General features: G+C 35.8%; 1 protein-coding gene and 1 pseudogene across 1 annotated transcript in view; both read right to left on the bottom strand.

Annotated features, from left to right (window-relative positions):
- Window positions 1-21,457, bottom strand: part of KCND2 (potassium voltage-gated channel subfamily D member 2) — a 467,201-nt gene that overhangs the window by 390,320 nt on the left and 55,424 nt on the right. The window lies entirely within an intron of this gene.
- LOC137229233 (large ribosomal subunit protein eL28 pseudogene) lies at window positions 1,962-10,404 on the bottom strand (annotated as a pseudogene).

Raw genomic sequence — 21,457 nt, 5'->3', positions numbered from 1 at the left:
ACTTGGGTAAATGTCGCTCATACTACAGTTTCAATGAAAAATAGTTATGGGACACTGAAGGCCACAAACATATTTCATCCAGTTTTATTTCCTCACATTTCCCCATTGAACTATGTCTTTGAGGGAAAGAACTATGTGGGAAATAACCTCTCATATCCTCCTCTTTTCCAGAGCAGAGCAAAAATAGCACTTAGCATGTACAACAGAAATGACAGCTCTTATTAATAATGCTCATATCAGTCACTGAAATATCTAAAAGAAGTTTCTCTCACATTTTCATCAAGACAGTGTGCTAGATTACATAATAGAGAGACCAAGGCACCAGTCAGGCAGGAGAAGTATAAAGAAATTTAGAAAGAGAAAGACAGAAACAGAGAAGAAGAGAGACTGAGGAAGAGAGATGAGAAAAAGAGAGATAAAGGCAGAAAATTCTGAAGAAACTACTTATTTTCATAATAAATATACATTTTTCTCATATTTGGAAAAGTTAAAATTTTACAGTTGAAATTGTCTTTTCATTTTTATTAGATATGGCGTGGGACAACATAGTCTGTTCTGGGTTTATGGACTTGAAAGCCATAATCTCAGTCTTGTCAAGATAAGCATTAACAACTAATATTTTAAAATAGAATTAATTAGTGACTCACACTCTCATTTTCCTTCCAGGACAAAGACTCTTCTTCCCTATTCCACTAACATCTCAGCTACTGGATTTCCTCTGATTTTTTTCAAAAAACGTTTTGAGTGACACAATCAACAGAGTGAAAAGGCAACCTAAAGAATGGTGGAAAATATTTGCAAATCATATATCTAAAAGCTGTTAATATTTAGAATATATAGAGAACTAAAACCAACAACAAAAACCCTAAATAACTCAATTAAAAAATGGGCAAAGAACTTGAATAGACATTTTTTTCACCGAATATTATAAATATGAAAACATGGAGCGTATGAAAACATGCTCAACATCACTAATTGTTGGAAAAATGCAAATCAAAACCACAATGAGATACCACTTATACCCATCAGGATGGTTACGATCAGAAAAACATAAAATAATCAATGTTAGGGAGAATGTGGAGAAATTGGAACTCTTCTGCACTGCTGGTGGAAATGTAAAATGGTGCAGCCACTATGGAAAACAGTATAGTGATTCTTCAAAAAATTAAAAATAGAATTACCATATATTCAGCAATTCCATTTCTGGGTGTATATCCAAATGAACTGAAAGTAGGGTCTCTAAGAGATATCTGTACACTTATGTTCATAGCAGCAATATTCATAACAGTTAAAAGGTAGAAATGTCCATGGATGTATGAATGGTTATATAAAATGTGGTATATACATACAATAGAATATTATTCAGCCTTTAAAGGAAGGAGATTCTGACCACATGGCTGAACTTTGAGGACATCATGCTAAGAGAAATAAGCCAATTAAAAAATATTTTATGGGGCTTCCCTGGTGGCACAGCGGTTGAGAGTCCGCCTGCCGAAGCAGGGGACACAGGTTCGTGCCCCGGTCCGGGAAGATCCCACATGCCGCGGAGCGGCTGGGCCCGTGAGCCATGGCCACTGAGCCTGCGCGTCCAGAGCCTGTGCTCCGCAACGGGAGAGGCCACAACAGTGAGAGGCCCGTGTACTGCAAAAAAAAAAAAAAAAAAAAAAAAAAAAATTGTACGATTCCACTAACACAAGAGACCTAGAATAGTCAAATTCATAGAAAGTAGAATGGTGGTTACTACGGAACGGAGGAGAGGAAAACTGGGAGTTGTTGTTGTTTAAATTTTTTTAATTTAATTTATTTTTTTATACAGCAGGTTCTTATTAGTTATCTGTTTTATACATATTAGTGTATATACATCAATCCCAATCTCCCAATTCATCCCACCACCACCACCCCCCTGCCACTTTCCCCCACTGGTGTCCATAAGTTTGTTCTCTATGTGTGTCTCTATTTCTGCCCTGCAAACTGGTTCATCTGTACAATTTTTCTAGATTCCACATATACGTGTTAATATACATTTGTTTTTCTCTTTCTGACTTACATCACTCTGTATGACAGTCTCTAGATCCATCCACATCTCTACAAATGACCCAATTTCATTCCTTTTTTATGGCTGAGTAATATTCCATTGTATATATGTACCACATCTTCTTTACCCATTCGTCTATCGATGGGCATTTAGGGGGAGTTATTTAATAGATATAGAGTTTGTTTTGCAAGATGAAAAGGTTCTGGAGATTGGCTGCACAATAATTTAAATATATTTAACAATACTGAATTACACACTTAAAAATGGTTAAGATGATAAATGTAATGTAATATGTATTCTACCACAATTAAAAATAATCCAGACTTTAGTAAAAAAAAAATTTGTAATGTCTCAATCTTACAACTTATGTGGCAGAAAAGCATACTGCCAGGTGAAAAATATATGACCAATTATGTTCAAATAGGGTCGAAGGGATCAATCAAATGCTCATTCCTCAAATTTTAGTACTTTTTATCCAGCCAGTTATCCTAAGTTTTAAGCATCTGAACTATACTGTTTTGGTTCTCCAAAGATTCTCTCAGAAATATCTGCATAAAATTATGCATTTTTAAAGAGAAAGTTCTGCTCATTTCTCTTTTAATCTTTGATCTATTCATACTTTAAGATCAATTCAACATTTCTTACCCTGTGGGGGGTCTTCTCTCTACGACTGTGCTGAACACTCTTTCCTGTGGGCTACCATTATGGCTTACAAGTAACTCATTTATTGAATTTACTGCCCAATTACCTTTTTCCTATCTGTGAGCTCCTTAAGGGTAAGCATGCTTCCTCTTCATCTATGTGTCCCAAGAACTCAGCAGAGAGCCAGGCAAGAAATAAAAGTTTAGTATTTATTTATGGGATAATGGTGAAGCTAACTCTTGTAAAACCATCTTATTAAATAATTGAGAAATTAGTTCCTCTTAGAGATCAGAACTATGGGGGGATAAAAGCCCACTTGCTCCTTCATCTTACTAAATATTATTTTACCAAAAAATAAAATATAATTTTGTTTTTCTTTTTTGATTTGAATATCAAGAAACTAAACGCCAAAAGTTTGTCCTAAATAAAAGTTTACCCCTAGCATTAGTAACCTAGTATGAGTAATCTGGTATTATTACACCAATACCCCATCCTCTCTTATCCTTGCATCCATGCTACTGTAACATTATCTTGTTATAAACTATCTCAAGTCTATTTCGGAAGGAAGTGAGATATGATTAAAATATGTAAAATATGCAATATAAAGCTAAATATGAAGGTGCTGCTTCAAAGTTGTCTTTAGTTTCTTTTCTTTGTTCCATGAATAATGTCTCCCACATTTCCGTAGAATCCTAAACAGCTGCACTCTCATTACTGCAATATCTGTTCTTATATGCTTTATCTTGTCTGGTTCAGTTCTGAGTAGGCGGTATAGTCTGTTCTCCATAATTTGTTTTCTAATGTATATCCATCCACTTGTGTGTCACATTAGTTATTCTAGTTTTCCTTAAACTGCAGCTAAATTAAGCTATTTTTCAAAGTAATATGACAACCTAATGAAGACCCTTTCTATGTAAGATATGCACACTTTAGTTGGTATAATTAAGACAACAGAAAATATGATTTCCTTCATAACAATCTTAAACTGTAGAATTTAGGAGATCTGTATCTAGATTTAGATTTAGGATAAACTGTGATGCTTTAGAAAAGTCTTTTGACGCCTTAGGACTCGACTACCTCAAAAGTTCTTTCCAAGTCTAAAATTATGGATCTATCAGTAATGTCTAGAATGATAGTTGAGGTTCTAAGCCCTTGCCTGGAAATAAGCATAAGTACTCATCAGTTTATACAACGCTTTCTACAAAAAGAAGCTACCCTGAATATCATGTTAAAATACTTCTTTATTCAGATTAACATAAAATAAAAAATTCGAACTGTAGAATGCCAGATTATGCTTGCATTTGCTATGAACTTCTTAAGTAAGTATATTGTCAACATTATACTACTTTCAATACAACATAGTTGCAAATATGGCTTCTCAATAATCATATAATTTCTCATCTTGGTATCCAGTACGGACATTAGTCTGGTCCAACTTACATATCCAATCAATATATGAGGATATCTTATGCCTTAGTAATTAAAGCCAATTTCCCCCTCAGACTAATTTCATCGCTGAAATATACTGCAAGTTTATTCCTACTCTCACTGTTATTTGCTCCTTGAAAAACATATCAGACCCTTTCCTGACAAACCAAATACCCTGAGTTTTGCAAGGCCTACCTGGATCGTTCATCTCTTCTGTGAAGCATTATCGGGCTATCTAGTACTCAGACAGCTTAAAATGACCTATCCATTTTCTACATTTTTGTAGTACCACAGAATTCATCCCTAACTTCTAATTTAACACCTAGTAATACATCAACTCCAGAATAGAGCAGCTAGTTCATCCATAAGCACACATTCTCCTTCTTGCCACACGTTTAGACTGCACTGCCCAACCTCTTTGCATCTGGGTGAACCTTATGACTAGTTCCGGCCAATGCCATGTGGGCAAATACGACATTCAACTACTCTGATGCCTGGCCTATGAAACTTTGAAAATCTTTCATGCACTTTCCTCCTTTGTACGTTTCTTCTGGCTGTACACAGAGGATTCAATAAGGACTATAAGCTTCTAGGTGATCACAAAGGTCCTAAGTACCTCCACGAATGAAGGGATGGAATGAAGCTCCTCCCTCTGCCCCAATATACAACTTTATATGGTACCCTTGTTTTTCTTGGGTCGTTTTTTACTTCCCTCATTGACCATAAATGACTGAGAATATACCTCAATGCTTTTTGGAATTCTGTATATAAGCAAATACAATTATTTAGTAACATTCATTCAACATAAGCATTTTTTTTTTTTTTTTTGCGGTATGCGGGCCTCTCACTGTTGTGGCCTCTCGCGTTGTGGAGCACAGGCTCCGGACGCGCAGGCTCAGTGGCCATGGCTCACGGGCCGCTCCACGGCATGTGGGATCTTCCCGGACCGGGGCACAAACCCGTGTCCCCTGCATCAGCAGGCGGACTCTCAACCACTGCACCACCAGGGAAGCCCAACATGAGCATATTTTAATAGAAAATGCATATTGTCTTTAGATTTATACTCTCATCACTCAATAATATGCATTCCATATTCATAAAATATTCTAAATATTTAATTATTTTTAAAAATTGCATACTATTCAATGATCATGCTAATCATATATCTGTATAATTTTAAAAAGTAAAACAAAAAATTAACGCTTTAGTATTCACTATGAAAGAGAATAATGGCCAGATTTTCTTCTGATTGGTGTTCTCTGTAGGTGCTATAATAAGTAATATAAAGCTAGAAATTGAAAAAAGAAAATCTGTAAGAGTCCATGAACACATTCTCAAGTCACTGAAATAACACACAGTTGGTGTATGAATGAGTTCATGAATCATTTATCAGTGGTGACAGAAATAGAAATTATTTCCCTCAGAAGTCTATCTTTATTACAGTACCCTGTAAATATGTTCAATATTTGAATCTCTACTTTTAGGGAGGGAACTAACATTAATTGAAGGCTTATTCTGTGCCAGGTGCTTTACATAAATCATTGTACTTACCCCTCACAACAACTCCTTGAGGTAGTTATTTTTATCCCCATTGCAGAGATGAAATACCTTAATGAAGAAAGAACGCAGCTCACAAATGGCAGAGCCCTGACTGGAACCCACACCTGCCTTATTCTTTCATACTTTTTCTCTCTAACACAGAATTCTCTCTAGCATCTCTCATCTATGTACTTTTTCATGACACTTTGTGTTTAAAGTACTTTACTTCTCTATTCTAAATATCAACATAAAAGTTCAACCAGTTATAATTATTTAGTGAGCGTCAACACTATGCTAGACAGAATAAAGTTTTAAAACTCATGTAAGAGTTTGCCGTTTATGAAAGGTCACATTGAAAGATGTCCACTTCCATTATAGATGATCCTTTCTATACCATTTTTCTCCTCTCCTCCCTGTAAATCCTGTTTTTTAATCTCCTGTCACCAGATTATATTGCTCATTTTCTTCATTGTTGAAGTCACTTAATAACCTTGCAATTAACTCCTCCAAGTTTCCCAAATATTTTAGCTCTGGCCTAACGGTCACTCTTTCCAACATGACTCTTTTTTTCTTTTTTTTCTTTTCCTTTTTTTTTTTTTTTAGGCAAGTCAGCTGACAGCTTTACTGCATTGGGGAAGTGGATAGATCGCTCAGGAGCTCTTGGTGGGGCGAGTCCGCTTCCTCTTCGCCATCACAGGCTTCTGGCGCGCAGGCCTGCCGGATGGCGGCCACGCGCAAACCCGGGCGGTACTTGTTCTTTCGGATCACGTGCCGGATGCTGCCGAGGGCGGCCCGGGCATTCTTGTTGATGGTGGTCCGCATGTTGGAAGTGGCTGCCTTTCGCTGACTGGATCTCCGCTTCATGACCACCACGACCCCTTTGCCGTCTGCCGCCAGCTCCATGCCCACAGTTCGGCGGTGAATGAACCTGTTGTACCGGAAGGAGCTGCAGGCCTTCAGGTTATTGGGCTCGGTGCTATACGTCTGCTTGTTCCTCTTGATCAAGAAGCTGGAGCAGTTCAGCATGATCATCCATTGCAGATGTGCTGACACGGCGGCAGCTCCTCTCGTGGCGGCTGCCGGATACGCTCCAACATGACTCTTGATTTAATTGACAACTTCAATATATACATATATGATCCTTCCTGACATGTGGCCTATTGATTGCTTAATCTTCTTCCCTCTAAATATCTTGTCTTCCCTATTATCTCAGCCAATTAACTGCCTGGCCATTTCTAGACCTATTCATTGTTAGTAATGCCCATACTTTCACAATTCTGTTTCATGCAGCCTCAGTTCTCCGACCATCATCTCCTCTTTTTCCAGCTCATTTGCTGCAGTATCTCAACCTTAACAGTCATATGCCCACTGGGACCTTCAATCTATTGAAGGACACACATCTCAGTCCATCAACTCCCTTCACTAGGCAAAATTACAATTCTGCTTAGATTTAAATCTCTTCAACACCTACACTTGTACAGCTAAATATGCATGTAGAAACACACAGCAACTCTGAATGATCTCACTTCAAAAATTCAATTTGAAAAAGTGTTGGAGGACTCTGAAGGCTGCCCACAATCATACTATATTTCACTAGTACATGTACTTTCCACTCTCCTTGAGGACGATTTCATACCTTCTCCTTTCTTCTTAAATTTCTAACACCTCCATCCTAATACTCCCAGTTGATGGCTTTGCTTTGTCTCCACTGAGAAAACTGAAGCAACTAGAAGGAATCTCCAGAAACTCTCACAGCGACATGTATTCACCCACAATTGAACCCGTATACTTTGCTTTCTCTCAAGTTTCTGGATAATGATTATTTACTCCTCTCTAAAACCTTCCCTTGTGCACTAAATACAATTTCCATCACCTATCCAAGAACTGCACAATGGAATTGATTCCCTTTTCTCTGCATTATTAATTTTTTATTATGTAGTAGAGAAAATCACCACCAGCAAAAATGTTATTTTTCTCCCATTTTAAAAGAATCATCTATTAAACCCCGTTTCACCTACCAGCTATAACTGATTATCTTCTCCCTTCTGCAGCAAAATATCTTCAGATATTTGACTATACCCAGTAATATCAATTCCATTTCTCCTAATGCTCCTTAATCCTCGCCAGTCAGATTTGCCCCCTGATCATTACACCAAAACTATTCATGTCAAGATCACCAATTACCTCCAAATTGCTAAATCCAATGGTCACTTTTCAGTTCTTATCAACATCAAGTATATTGTCCTTGACATATTTTCTTCACTTTGCTTCCATGATACCACACTCTTGATTCTCTTCTAACAATATTATTTTTACATCTCAACCTTCTTTGTTGGTTTCTCCTCCTCTTCCAGACCTCTTAATGCTGGAGTTCCCTAGATCTCAGTCCTGTATTCTCTCCCTCTCCTCTGTCTGCATCCACTACACCGTGGCCTCAATCAGCGTATACATTTTAATAACAGCAGCCATGTCACCCGAATTTAAACTTCTTTCCCAGACATGTTTTCTGAACTTCAAACTCCTATACACAACTGCCTACCTGCCAGATGCATTGAGTTGCCAAATAGATATCTCCCACTGACTTGGCCAAAACTGAACGTCTCATTCCCTTCCTCCTGCAAACCTATTCCACTCAGTCTGTTTTGTTTTTTCATTTAAATGGATGACCCATCCTTTCAGTTGCTTTCAGACAAAAATCTCGGCTTCATTCCAGATTTTTCCCTTCTCACATCCATATCCAATTTTTGGGAAATCCTGTTGTAATATCTTAAAATATATCCAGTACCTAATCATTTCTCACAATTCTCATTGCTACCAACTTGATACCAAGCCATGATTATTATTATCCCAGTGATTACTGAAATCATCTCTTAACTGATTTTCCTGCTTCCACCTATGTGCAAATGATTTCAACACAACAGCCAGTGATCCTTGTCAAATCTAAATCATATCAAATCTCTCCTCTGCTCCAAACCCTCTACCAGTTCCTCTTCTTAGAGTGAAACTCAAGTCATTACAAGCACCAACAAGGTACTATAGTAACTGCAAGATCAGGCTCCACTTCCTTTCTGATCTAATTGTTCCCTCACTCATTCACCTCCAGCCACCTGAACTCCTTACTGAACACACCAGACATACTTATGCTCTAAAGGCTTTCACTAGCATAACTCTTTCTTGGGATGTTGTCCTCCAGATATGTGCTTGCCTATGGCCCTGAACTACATCAAGTCTTTGTTCAGATAACATCTTCTCAATGACCTCAATTTTCACCATTTAAGTGAAAAATGCAACTCAACCCCCTTCTCCTTAGCTCTGCTTTGTTTTCTATAGCATTTATTACTTTCTCTTATCTAAATATTTTGTGTGTCTGTGTGTATGTGTGTTCCCCTAATGTAACCCTAGCGCCTAGAATAGTAGACACATGGTATGTGCTCAATTAATATATAAAATAATAAATGGATCAAATAATGAAGTATAAGCTTATCAAACCTACACCCTACACACACACACACAGCTCTAAAGAGAACTGGAAATTTATCCTTTATAATTGAAATATGATGATAATATACATCTAAATGATAATTAATAATTCTATATACAGAATAATAGAGTCTCAAAATTGTGAAGAACCTTAAAGCTCATATAATCCAGTCATGTATGCGATGTTTATGTTTCTTCTACATGTTTTCCCATAATAATTTTCTAGTCTATTCCTGAATACTGCAGTAATGGAGGACCTTTTGCATAATTGGCAATGAGACAACTGAAATTCAAGGTTGGTTAATGTTGCTTGATATTTTACAGCAGTTAAAGACAGTAGGAATGACAGAATCTGAAACCAGGTCTCTTGCCTGCTAGTACCCTTCATTACACTCAACTCTGTATAGAAAACCTTTAGTGCATTTAAACATATGTTTACTGAATCAACCAAATGACTTCTTTAAAACTGGCAGTTACAAAAGTTTTATATAATTGCAGTCAATTTAAAAACATTATCAAGAGTCTACAGATGTAGATAACCCTCAAAAAAAAACCTTGAAAAACACTCACTCATTTTAAAATTGAAACTCTTTTGTAAGTTTTCTCATTATCGGGCAATGAGGTTGATAAAATAGTAGCATCAACTGATACTACGCCTAGGGAAAGAGAATTCACAAAATATCTGAGGTAGAGAATTCCACTGGTAACTTCAAAACACCACTATACTACGCTCTAAGAAATCTGCCTTCACGTTAGAAAGAAGACAAAAATGAAAGCAAGAACAGAAATAATGTAGATAAAACAAAGCCCTTTAAAGTTTCCCTCCCAAAATAACTCAAGCAAAGACTGACTCTATCACTTAGAAAAGTCACTGTACGTTCTACTACTAGGTGACTAGAAAGAGGTACTAAAAAGAAACAAAACCCACAGAGTATGTCTGAATTGTGAGTTTTTCATATTTTAATTATGTTTTGGAACTCTGCTCACCATAGCATGCTGTGATACAAAGGAAGAAAAAACTAATAAATTACAAGAGTCAATGAAATGGTCATAATTAGGGTGTCTAAAGACAACACAGCCATCACGAATAACAAAGTGCTCAGTGGTGTCATTAAACTGCTTAAATTTCTAAAGATCTTCCTGTCAGAGTTCTTCTGTAAAGGTGTTATATTTAACGGATAAAAGGACAATTTTTATTACTGTGAGACTCTGAAATGTAAAACAGCTTGACATTTTTGATGCACCATGTCACAGCATATCATGCTCAAACAGACTTTATTCTGTGCAGCTCAATTATATATACTACCAAATGTAAAATAGATAGGTAGTGGGAAGCAGCCGCATAGCACAGGGAGATCAGCTCGGTGCTTTGTGACCTCCTAGAGGGGTGGGATAGGGAGAGTGGGAGGGAGACACAAGAGGGAGGAGATATGGGGATATATGTATATGTATAGCTGATTCACTTTGTTATACAGCAGAAACTAACACACCATTGTAAAGCAATTATACTCCAATAAAGACGTTTAAAAAAAAACTTTTAAAACTTCAAAAGAACACAGTGTCTTAGAATCATTTCTCAGAAGGAGCAAATTCTTGTTACCATGTTAGAAAACGGAAAAACTTTGTTTTAAAACAAAAACCACACCACATTAAAATATTTGTAAACTGATTCTCGAGTACTTTTCCTCCAAAGACTCTCTATATCTACTTGTGCTCTTGTTTTGTCATTATATACATATTATATACATATATAATATATATATATGCATTTGCTTATATATACATTATACAAATGTATATATTAGTTTCTTGGGTCTAGAAAGTTAAAGTTACGGGAATAGGACTTTAGAATTGTAAGGAAATTTACTGGGAATCTACTCCAACCTCCAGATTTTACCAACAGAGGAACAGAAGTGAACAAAATTTAAAAACAAACACATCAACAGAATCCAGGTTAAATAGAATCTCTGATGGACCCTTATATTTTATGTCATATACATATTAGGTTTGAAGATCTTTGTTTGAATAGATTAAAAAATGACTTCAACTGCAAAGATTACTACCTGCATGGAAAGTCATTCACAATATCCTTCATGTTTTAAATTACTTACCTGCAAAGGTTAAATAAATGTAAGAACCACAGTTGATTTGCCAGGTAAAGAGAAATAATATTATATGCTTGCTCTTATTTCAAAGCTAAAAAAGATACTGTCTTAAAGATATGGGTCACACCCTGAAGTATGGTAAGTATGTACATTCGTGAGGACATCTATTATTTTTCTTTCTTTTCCTTATTATATAGTTCTACAAAGAAAACAAAAACTACAACAAAAAAGCAGACCAAACCAGTGCTGACAAAATTACTTGCGGTGCATAGTCAGTTGTGACTGTTCATGTGGGAACAGAGTTTGGGATTGTAAACAAATCCTTGCTGGAGAAAAGATAATTTCTTAGACCAGTGTTTGTTTTGTTTTTTCTATTTTAGTGTTTATGAGAATTGCCTAGTAATCCTTTTCAAAATACAGATCTAGGCTCTCCTGTCAATGCAACCCCAACCTCCACCTACTTGGAGATTTTAATAAGCATCCTACTTGATACTAAGGCACTGGGTGTATCTGTAAGGTTAAGGGAAACATTTTTCTCATCCTGTCTGCCCTCGACCTTTAGTATACTGATTGTTTCACAAAAGTACTTAATTCGAGAACTGGAATAACTCTAACTGCCTCGACATATAGAGAATTATTTTGGCTTGAGCACAACTCAGAATCTGAAAGATTTGTGTAATTATTTAGCCATTTTTAAGAGGAATATTATTGCCACTAAGTATATCCCTATGCTACTAAACTGCAGGAAATAGATATAAACATTTTTACCATTCATGGAACCTGATTTCAAAGGTCTTCCTAGGGAAGAAGTTACATAGGCAAGCACATGACAGAATTTGTCAAGGGATCTGGAAATAACTCAAGCTAATATATTAACCACACACAAAAAAGTAGGTGGAACTTTCATCTTGGATGACAATATAGCCAATTTAGGGGCAGTTTCAAGGTTAGGAGACTGAAGTGAAAAAGCAGGGTGACTATTAACAGAATCAAAGACTCTCAGATTTGGAGATAGCTAAAGACATTATCCAATATAGTTACCCACCCTATCCTAATGATATAATATTCTTGACAAGGCCTTGATAGTTTCTGATTAAATACTTCCTGCGACAGGAATGAGACAGGAAATTTTTTTTAAATGTAACTATGTTTATCCCATTTTAAACAACAGGGTTAGCAAAAAATAATTAGAATATATGGCTTTGAGTTTTTACACTAGGATAAGTTTTTACTTCTTAGCAATATTGATTGTGATATTGCTTCTTTGTGCTTCCCTAAGTTTGATTAAGTATTTGAGCCACATAGGAAAAACCCATGATTAAAATGAATGTAGCAATTAAACTGTGCTACTAATGCAGTAACTTTGGGGAAGTTTTACTATAAATGGCAATCCCCATTCTATTGCTGCCAGGCAAGGCAAGGAAGAAGTAAATTAAAGAAAAATAAAAGACATGGACACACCTTGACTTGCTAGCAGGGTCATTTATATGTCTCCTATCTGTACTACTTCTTGAAACCCAATCCTACTCTCCCTACCCTCACCTCATCAGTGGGAGGAGGGGTGTGACTTGATGGGGACTTAGCACAGTCAGGCTGTAGTCTTCAAGGAGTCATCTCCAGATGACTTGTCACATCCATCTTGGAGAATAGGTTCTTAAACTGTGACAGTATCCTACTGTGTGGAAAAGAATTGGGTAAAAAAAAGGAAAAGCTAGTTTTTCTTTATTTACTGCATCACAGATTAAAATCTTATGTCTAAAAAACTTACATACTAGGAAGACCCATGATACTTTAGCATGGTGGGTCCTGGGAGTGACACAAATAAACAGTTTCTACTGCTGACCCCAGGACCTGTTAGAATTTAAAGATGAAGTGACACGCATATTCCCTTCTCCCTATCAGAGGGCAAGTTTTCGAAGTGGAGCCTCTGCATACCTTTTACCCATGAGCCAAGTTGCCTAGACTCTTAGGACAAACACTAAAATACGGAAAGTAAGGTTTTGCTGAATGTCATTGATTGGTTTGTTTGTAGGCTCTCAGACGGTTAACTTTTACTCCAGACCTGGATTGAAATGTATGTTCTTCAAGTCAGAAATAATTATCATCTCTCTAGTAAGGACACATAAGTTACTGCAGAAACATAGTGAACCTAGCCCAAACAAATGAGAATGATCAAAAGAAGAAAGCAACTAATTCTATAGATATGTGATGAAAATGATTAGAAAATCGAACATTTTTCCAAAGAGACAAGATGAAATGAGTGACCCTGAAATCACCACTGACTGCCATTAGTTCTAGCCTTTGTAAATAGGTAGAATACTTATCATCAGTCTTCAGAATGTCATCCATTCAACTATTTTGAAATTTCTGTTTTGTTGCTTAAATATTCTATTCTGTAGGCTAATCTGCCACGGCTATTTTACCAATTTTGATGCTCCCATGACAGGGATTTAAGACTTCATCTTCTTCTAAACCTAGAGTTTCCTCTGCTCCTCTTAAAGAACTGGCCACTGCAACAGAAAACCAAGATAAAGTAGCTTAAAATGTCAAACAGATATATTATCTCAAGAACCTAGTATCTCTCCACCCTGACACTGACAAAATTCTGATTATGACTAATTTATATGAAATAAAAATTACATTTACATGATATTTAAAAGTAAAAAATTTTAAACTTACTAACAAGTTGTAAAGATCTAAGGCACCGAGAGATGTTTTGAAAAGTATTTTGGAAGATGGTCCTCAAAGACTGCCTACAAATACATGAAATGGAGTAGAATTCTGGCAACAATAATTTATTTTTATTAACGCTAATAGCTATTCTACTGAATCCAGTACCAAAGTGTTATCATGGATGGAACTGGCTAGTTAAAATATCTGTATTGATCAAAATGAAAGAATACTTATAATATAATCAGTTAAATTTCAGAGAGTCAAAATTAATGCAACAAGTGGATTGCATTCTAGAAAATATATACATTTAAATTCTTTGCACAACTTTCAAATTTTATTTTTCTTACCCTGCCAACTGTGCCATTGTGGCAAAGGTCCTGAAGTGCTTCATTAGAAACTGAGTTTGCTAGTTTGAGTACAGTTTAGGTTACTTTTCAACAAATGGGGTTGAATTGCTAAGAATCTGTCCATCTTTTTCTTCTGGTGATTGACAGCAACCATCTGCAGGGTGGCTGATCTGACTGGAAAAAGAAACTCAGCCTTCGTAAAACCCACTCAACTAGTAAAAATACATTGGAACATAATGACATCAACTAATCTGTAGTTATAATAATCTCTGATCACTATAAGCTCTTTATAATTTGAAAACAAACATCATTTCCATTAATTCTGGCAATAAACCTATGAAGAATTCAAGAAATGAATTATTAGCCCTCTTTTACAGATAATCTTGCTGAACCTCAATTTTCTTAACACATCAGAATAACAAGATAAGTAAGTGACTGAAACAGAATCAGACTCAGGTATTTGTTCTCCAGCCCCATGCTCTTCCAATTGTCAGACAATTCTGTAAGGAATACCTGTTATGAAGATAAAGTCTAGAAGATACCCAAAACACCAAAGACTGTCCACAGCAAATCTGGATGCATTTATTGATTTACATAATTTATAATAGCATGTGAAGTGAAATGATTTTGAATCTGCTAAATAAGTTGTCTTTATTGTGTTGGCCAAATTTCTGATTGCTTAATTTCAAAAGGCTTGTCTAGTTCTTTTTTCACTTATTATAAAATGATTTTATGTGAACCTTTATATAAAATTGTCAAATTTAGGCTCCATAAGCTAAAGTAGGTCAGTGATTAATATCAATATATTCTGTAAAACGAAAGAGGGAGAAAGGGGGAAGAGGAAAGACACATTTTAAACAACCAAGTAACACTGAGCTTTTATAATTTGTTGCTCTTTTGTAAAACTCTCCATGTGGTCATCTAGAGCAGGTTTCTGTCCCAAGTTTTCTGAAAGACTCCTTTAAAAGAAGCTCCAAACTGGGATGCCGGGGTATTAAAATTTCAGTGAAGCATTTAAGAAGAAGTATGGGATATAAAGGCATCAACAGCCATTCATTTGTACTGGAAACACTACTTGATTAAATGAAAATCTAACTGCATTGGGTTTCTTACATTTTGTAAAGAACCTTCCAAAAAATGTCACCCACATCTACCTACTTTTCCTTACTCGACATAATTACTCCCCTCAAACTTGTTTTGTAAATGTATCACTAATTTTTAAGCATGAATAAAATATATGTGGAGCCCCATCCACCAGAGGGAAGACAGCAGAAGCAAGAAGAACTACAATGCTGCACCCTGTGGAATGAAAACCACATTCACAGAAAGACAGACAAAATGAAAAGGGAGAGGACTATATACCAGATGAAGGAACAAGATAAAACCCCAGAAAAAAAACTAAATGAAGTGGAGATAGGCAACCTTCCAGAAAAAGAATTCAGAATAATGATAGTGAAGATGATCCTGGACCTCAGAAAAAAATGGAGGCAAAGGTAGAGAAGATGCAAGAAATGTTTAACAAAGACCTGGAAGAATTAAAGAACAAACAAATAGAGATGAACAATACAATAACTGAAATGAAAAATACACTAGAAGGAATCAATAGCAGAATAACTGAGGCAGAAGAACTGATAAGTGACCCGGAAAACAGAAAGGTGGAATTCACTGCTGCAGAACAGAATAAGGAAAAAGAATGAGAAGAAATGAAGACAGCCTAAGAGACCTCTGGGACAACATTAAACGCACCAACATTCGCATTATAGGGGTCCCAGAAGGAGAAGAGAGAGAGAAAGGACCCAAGAAAATACTTGAAGAGATTATAGTCGAAAACTTCCCTAACATGGGAAAAGAAATAGGTATCCAAGTTCAGGAATTGCAGAGTCCCAGGCAGGATAAACCCAAGGAAAAACATGCCAAGACCCAGAGTAATAAAATTGACAAAAATTAATGACAAAGAAAAATTATTAAAAGCAACAAGGGAAAAACAACAAATAACATACAAGAGAACCCCCATAAGATTAACAGCTGATTTCTCAGCAGAAACTCTACAAGCCAGAAGGAAGTGGCACAATATATTTAAAGTGATGAAAATGAAGAACCTAAAACCAAGATTACTCTACCCAGCAAGGATCTCATTCAGATTCGATGGAGAAATCAAAAGCTTTACAGACAAGCTAAAGCTAAGAGAATTCAGCACCACCAAACCAGCTCTAAAACAAATGCTGAAGGAAGTTCTCTAAGTGGGAAACACAAGAGAAGAAAAGGACCTACAGAAACAAACCCAAAACAATTAGAAAGTGGTCATAGGAACATACATATTGATGGATACCTTAAATGTGAACAGATTAAATGCTCCAACCAAAAGACACAAGCTCACTGAATGGATACAAAAACAAGACCCATATATATGCTGTCTACAAGACACCCACTTCAGACCTAGGGACACATACAGACTTAAAGTGAGGGGAAGGAAAAAGATATTCCATACAAATGGAAATCAAAAGAAAGCTGGAGTAGCAGTACTCATATCAGATAAAATAGACTTTAAAGAATATTACAAGAGACAAGGAAGGACACTACATAATGATCAAGGGATCAATCCAAGAAGAAGATATAACAATTATAAATGTATATGCACCCAACTTAGGAGCACCTCGATACATAAAGCAAATGCTAACAACTATAAAAGAGAAAATCGACAGTAATACAATAATAGTGGGGGACTTTAACACCTCACTTACACCTATGGACAGATCATCCAGACAGAAAATGAATAGGGAAATACAAGCTTTAAATGACATAATAGACCAGATAGATTTAATTGATATTTATAGGACATTCCATCCAGAAACAGCACACTACACTTTCTTCTCAAGTGCACACAGAGCATTCTTCAGGACAGATCACATCCTGGATCACAAATCAAGCTTTGGTAAATTTAAGAAAATTGAAATCATACCAAGCATCTTTTCCGACCACAACACTGTGAGGTTAGAAATCAATTACAGGTAAGAAATATGTAAAAAACACAAACACACAGAGGCTAAACAATACGTTACTAAATAACCAAGAGCTCACTGAAGAAATCAAAGAGGAAAGCAAAGAATACCTAGAGAAAAATGACAATGAAAACATCATGATCCAAAACCTATGGGATGAAGCAAAAGCAGTTCTAACAGGGAAGTTTATAGCAATACAATCCTACCTCAAGAAACATGAAACATCTCAAATAAACAATCTAACCTTACACCTAAAGAAACTAGAGAAAGAAGAACAAATAGTAAAAGGAAAGAAACCATAAACATCAGAGAAGAAATAAATGAAATAGAAACCAAGAAAACAGTAGCAAAGATCAATTAAACTAAAAGCTGGTTCTTTGAGAAGATAAACAAAAATGATAAAGCTTTAGCCAGACTCATCAAGAAAAAGAGGAAGAGAGCTCAAATCAATAAAATTAAAAATGAAAAAGGAGAAGTTACAATGGACACTGCAGAAATACAAAGCATCCTAAGAGACTACTACAAACAACTCTATGCCAATAAAATGGACAACCTGAAAGAAATGGACACATTCTTAGAAAGGTATAACTTCCAAGACTGAACCAGGAAGAAATAGAAAATATGAACAGATGAATCACAAGTAATGAAATTGAAACTGTGATTAAAAATCTTCCAACAAACAAAAGTCCAGGACCAGATGGCTTCACAGGTGAATTCTATCAAACATTTAGCAAAGAGCTAACACCCATTCTTCTCAAACTCTTCCAAGAAACTTCATAGGAAGAAACACTCCCAAACTCATTCTACAAGGCCACCATCATCCTGATACCAAAACCAGACAAAGATACCACAAAAAGCGAAAATTACAGACCAATATCACTGATGAACATAGATGCAAAACTCCTCAACAAAATACTAGCAAACTGAATCCAACAACATATTAAAAGGATCATACACCATGATCAAGTGGGATTTATCCCAGGGATGCAAGGATTCTTCAATATACACAAATCAATCAATCTGATACACCATATTAACAAATTGAGGAATAAAAACCATATGATCATCTCAACAGATGCAGAAAAGGCTTTTGACAAAATTCAACATCTATTTATGATAAAAACTTTCCAGAAAGTGGGCATAGAGGGAACCTACCTCAACATAATAAAGGCCATATACAAAGATCGGGAACAAGACAAGGATGTCCACTCTCACCAGTATTATTCAACACAGTTTTGGAACTCCTAGCCATGGCAATCAGAGAAGAAAAAGAAATAAAAGGAATACAAACCTCAAAAGAAGGAGTAAAACTGTCACTGTTTGCAGATGACATGATACTATACATAGAGAATACTAAAGATGCCACCAGAAGAGTATTAGAGCTTATCAATGAATTTGGTAATGTTGCAGGATACAAACCTAATGCACAGAAATCTCTTGCATTCCTATACACTAACAATGAAAGATCAGAAAGAGAAAATAAGAAAAAAATCCCATTCACAACTGCAACAAAAAGAATAAAATACCTAGGAATAAACCTACCTAAGGAGGTAAAAGACCTGTACTCAGAAAATTATAAGACACTGATGAAAGAAATCAAAGATGACACAAACAGATGGAGAGATATTCTATGTTCTTGGATTGGAAGAATCAATATTGTGAAAATGCCTCTACTACCCAAAGCAATCTACAGATTCAGTGCAATCCCTAACAAATTACCAATGGCATTTTTTACAGAACTAGAACAAAAAATCTTAAAATTTGTATGGAAACACAAAAGACCCCAAACAGCCAAAGCAATCTTAAGAAAGAAAAACAGAGCTGGAGAAATCAGACTCCCTGACTTCAGACTATACTACAAACCTACAGTAATCAAGACAATATGGTACTGGCACAAAAACAGAAATATAGATCAATGGAACAGGATAGAAAGCCCAGAGATAAACCCATGCACCTATGGTCAACTAATCTATGACAAAGGAGGCAAGAATATAAAATGAAGAAAAGATATTCTCTTCAATAAGTGGTGCTGGGAAAACTGGACAGCTACATGTAAAAAAATGAAATTAGAACACTCCCTAACACCATACACAAAAATAAACTAAAAATGGAGTAAAGACTAAATGTAAGACCAGACACTATAAAACTCTTAGAGGAAAACATAGAAAGTACACTGTTTGATATAAATCACAGCAAGCTCTTTTTTGACCCACCTCCTAGAGTAATGGAAATAAAAACAAAAATAAACAAATGGGACCTAATGAGGCTTAAAAGCTTTTGCAAAGCAAAGGAAACTATAAACAAGACCAAAAGAGAACCCTCAGAATGGGAGAAAATATTTGCAATCAAATCAACGGATAAAGGATTAATCTCCAAAATATATAAACAGCCCATGCAGCTCAACACTGAAAAAACAAACAACCCAATCAAAAAATGGGCAGAAGATCTAAATAGACATTGCTCCAAAGAAGACATACAGATGGCCAAGAGGCACATGAAAAGTTGCTCAACTTCACTAATTATTAGAGAAATGTAAATCAAAACTACAATGGGGTATCACCTTGCACCAGTTAGAATAGGCATCATCAGAAAATCTGCAAACAACAAATGCTGGAGAGGGTGTGGAGAAAAGGGAACCCTCTTGCAGCATTGGTGGGAATGTAAATTGATACAGCCACTATGGAGAACAGTATGGAGGTTCCTTAAAAAACGAAAAATAGAATTACCATATGACCCAGCAATCCCACTCCTGGGCATATACCCAGAGAAAACCATAATTCAAAAAGATACATGCACCCCAATGTTGACAGCAGCACTATTTACAATAGCCAGGTCATGGAAGCAACCTAAATGCCCACTGACAGATGAATGGTTAAAGAAGATGTGGTACATATATACAATGGAATATTACTCAGCCATAAAAAGGAACAAAATCAGGTCATTTGTAGAGGCACGGATGGACCTAGAGACTGTCATACAGATTGAAGTAAGTCAGAAAGAGAAAAACAAATATCGCATATTAACACAAATATTGGAATCTAGAGGAGTGGTAAAGATAAACCCATTTGCAAGGCAGAAATACAGACATAGATGTTGAGAACAAATGTATGGACACCAAGGTGGGAAAGCGGGGGGGCGGGGATGAATTGGGAGATTGGGATTGACATGTATACATTAATATGTATAAAATAGATAACTAATAAGAACCTGCTGTATAAAAAAAATAAAATTCAAAAAAATGTGTATGTGGCAAATTGCCTTATGTCTCACGTTAGGCAGCGCTGAAAAGTCAGTTTTGATATGCTGCAATAGGAATTGATAATTGGCTTAAAGTTATGAACACTTAAAATGATTCAACAAGTGGATATTTGCCTTTCTCTGATATTTTTAAGGGTAATTATTTCATTATTGTTTTTGTTGGGTGGAAGGTACAGAGCTGCTTCTGATACTAACTCGCTTACTACTTTACATTTCACTAATACCACTGCAGTAGGTATTGGCTATAATGGGGTAAAGACACTGAAAGTAGAGCTGGAGAATGGGACACAAATGAAATTTTAAAAGGAGAATCAAAAAGCAAAAGAGAGACCTTTGGCTAGAGAGAATGGGATAAAATCAAGGTAGTCTAAAGTCTTAGAATATGGTACTTAGACGTGCGGCCAAAGCATCAGGGTGATTTTTGAGTCCTTTGGATTCTTTCACTTACCTCAGAAGAACCACAAGACAATTTATTATGGTGGCATTTTTCTTTTAATATGACATATTCTTACATGTTTTTCCAGAAAATAAATTATAAGCGTAGTGACTACTTTATAACCATTGTTAATTTATTCAATTACTTGTGGTATTATAAAAGCGAAAGCAAAGCAAAAACACTTTTCTGTTACTTCTGTTAATAGGGTTAAAACCAGCAAAATCTACCTTTCTAATCCCTCCTCGACTACACACGTATTTTTCTCCTTCTGTCTCTATTTCTTTCTTTTTTCATAATGAAAAACCACTCCTGAGAGCCCAGGCCAAGGACAAAACAATTTTGAAAACTATCAAGATCAAAATATTCAACTATTAAAAATAGAATTTTTTTTAAAAAAAGGATAAGGTAAAAAAAGGAAAAGCAAAGGTTCTTTACCTTGATCCTTTTTCATTACAAATTTGAATCATAGTGACTAAATTATAATTAAAGCATATTAATTTACTTGAATATTACTA

The sequence above is a fragment of the Pseudorca crassidens genome, chromosome 8 (assembly GCF_039906515.1).
Source record: "Pseudorca crassidens isolate mPseCra1 chromosome 8, mPseCra1.hap1, whole genome shotgun sequence".
NCBI lineage: Eukaryota > Metazoa > Chordata > Mammalia > Artiodactyla > Delphinidae > Pseudorca > Pseudorca crassidens.
Note: the sequence above shows the minus strand (reverse complement) of the source record. Positions and strands in the feature narration are given on the sequence as shown.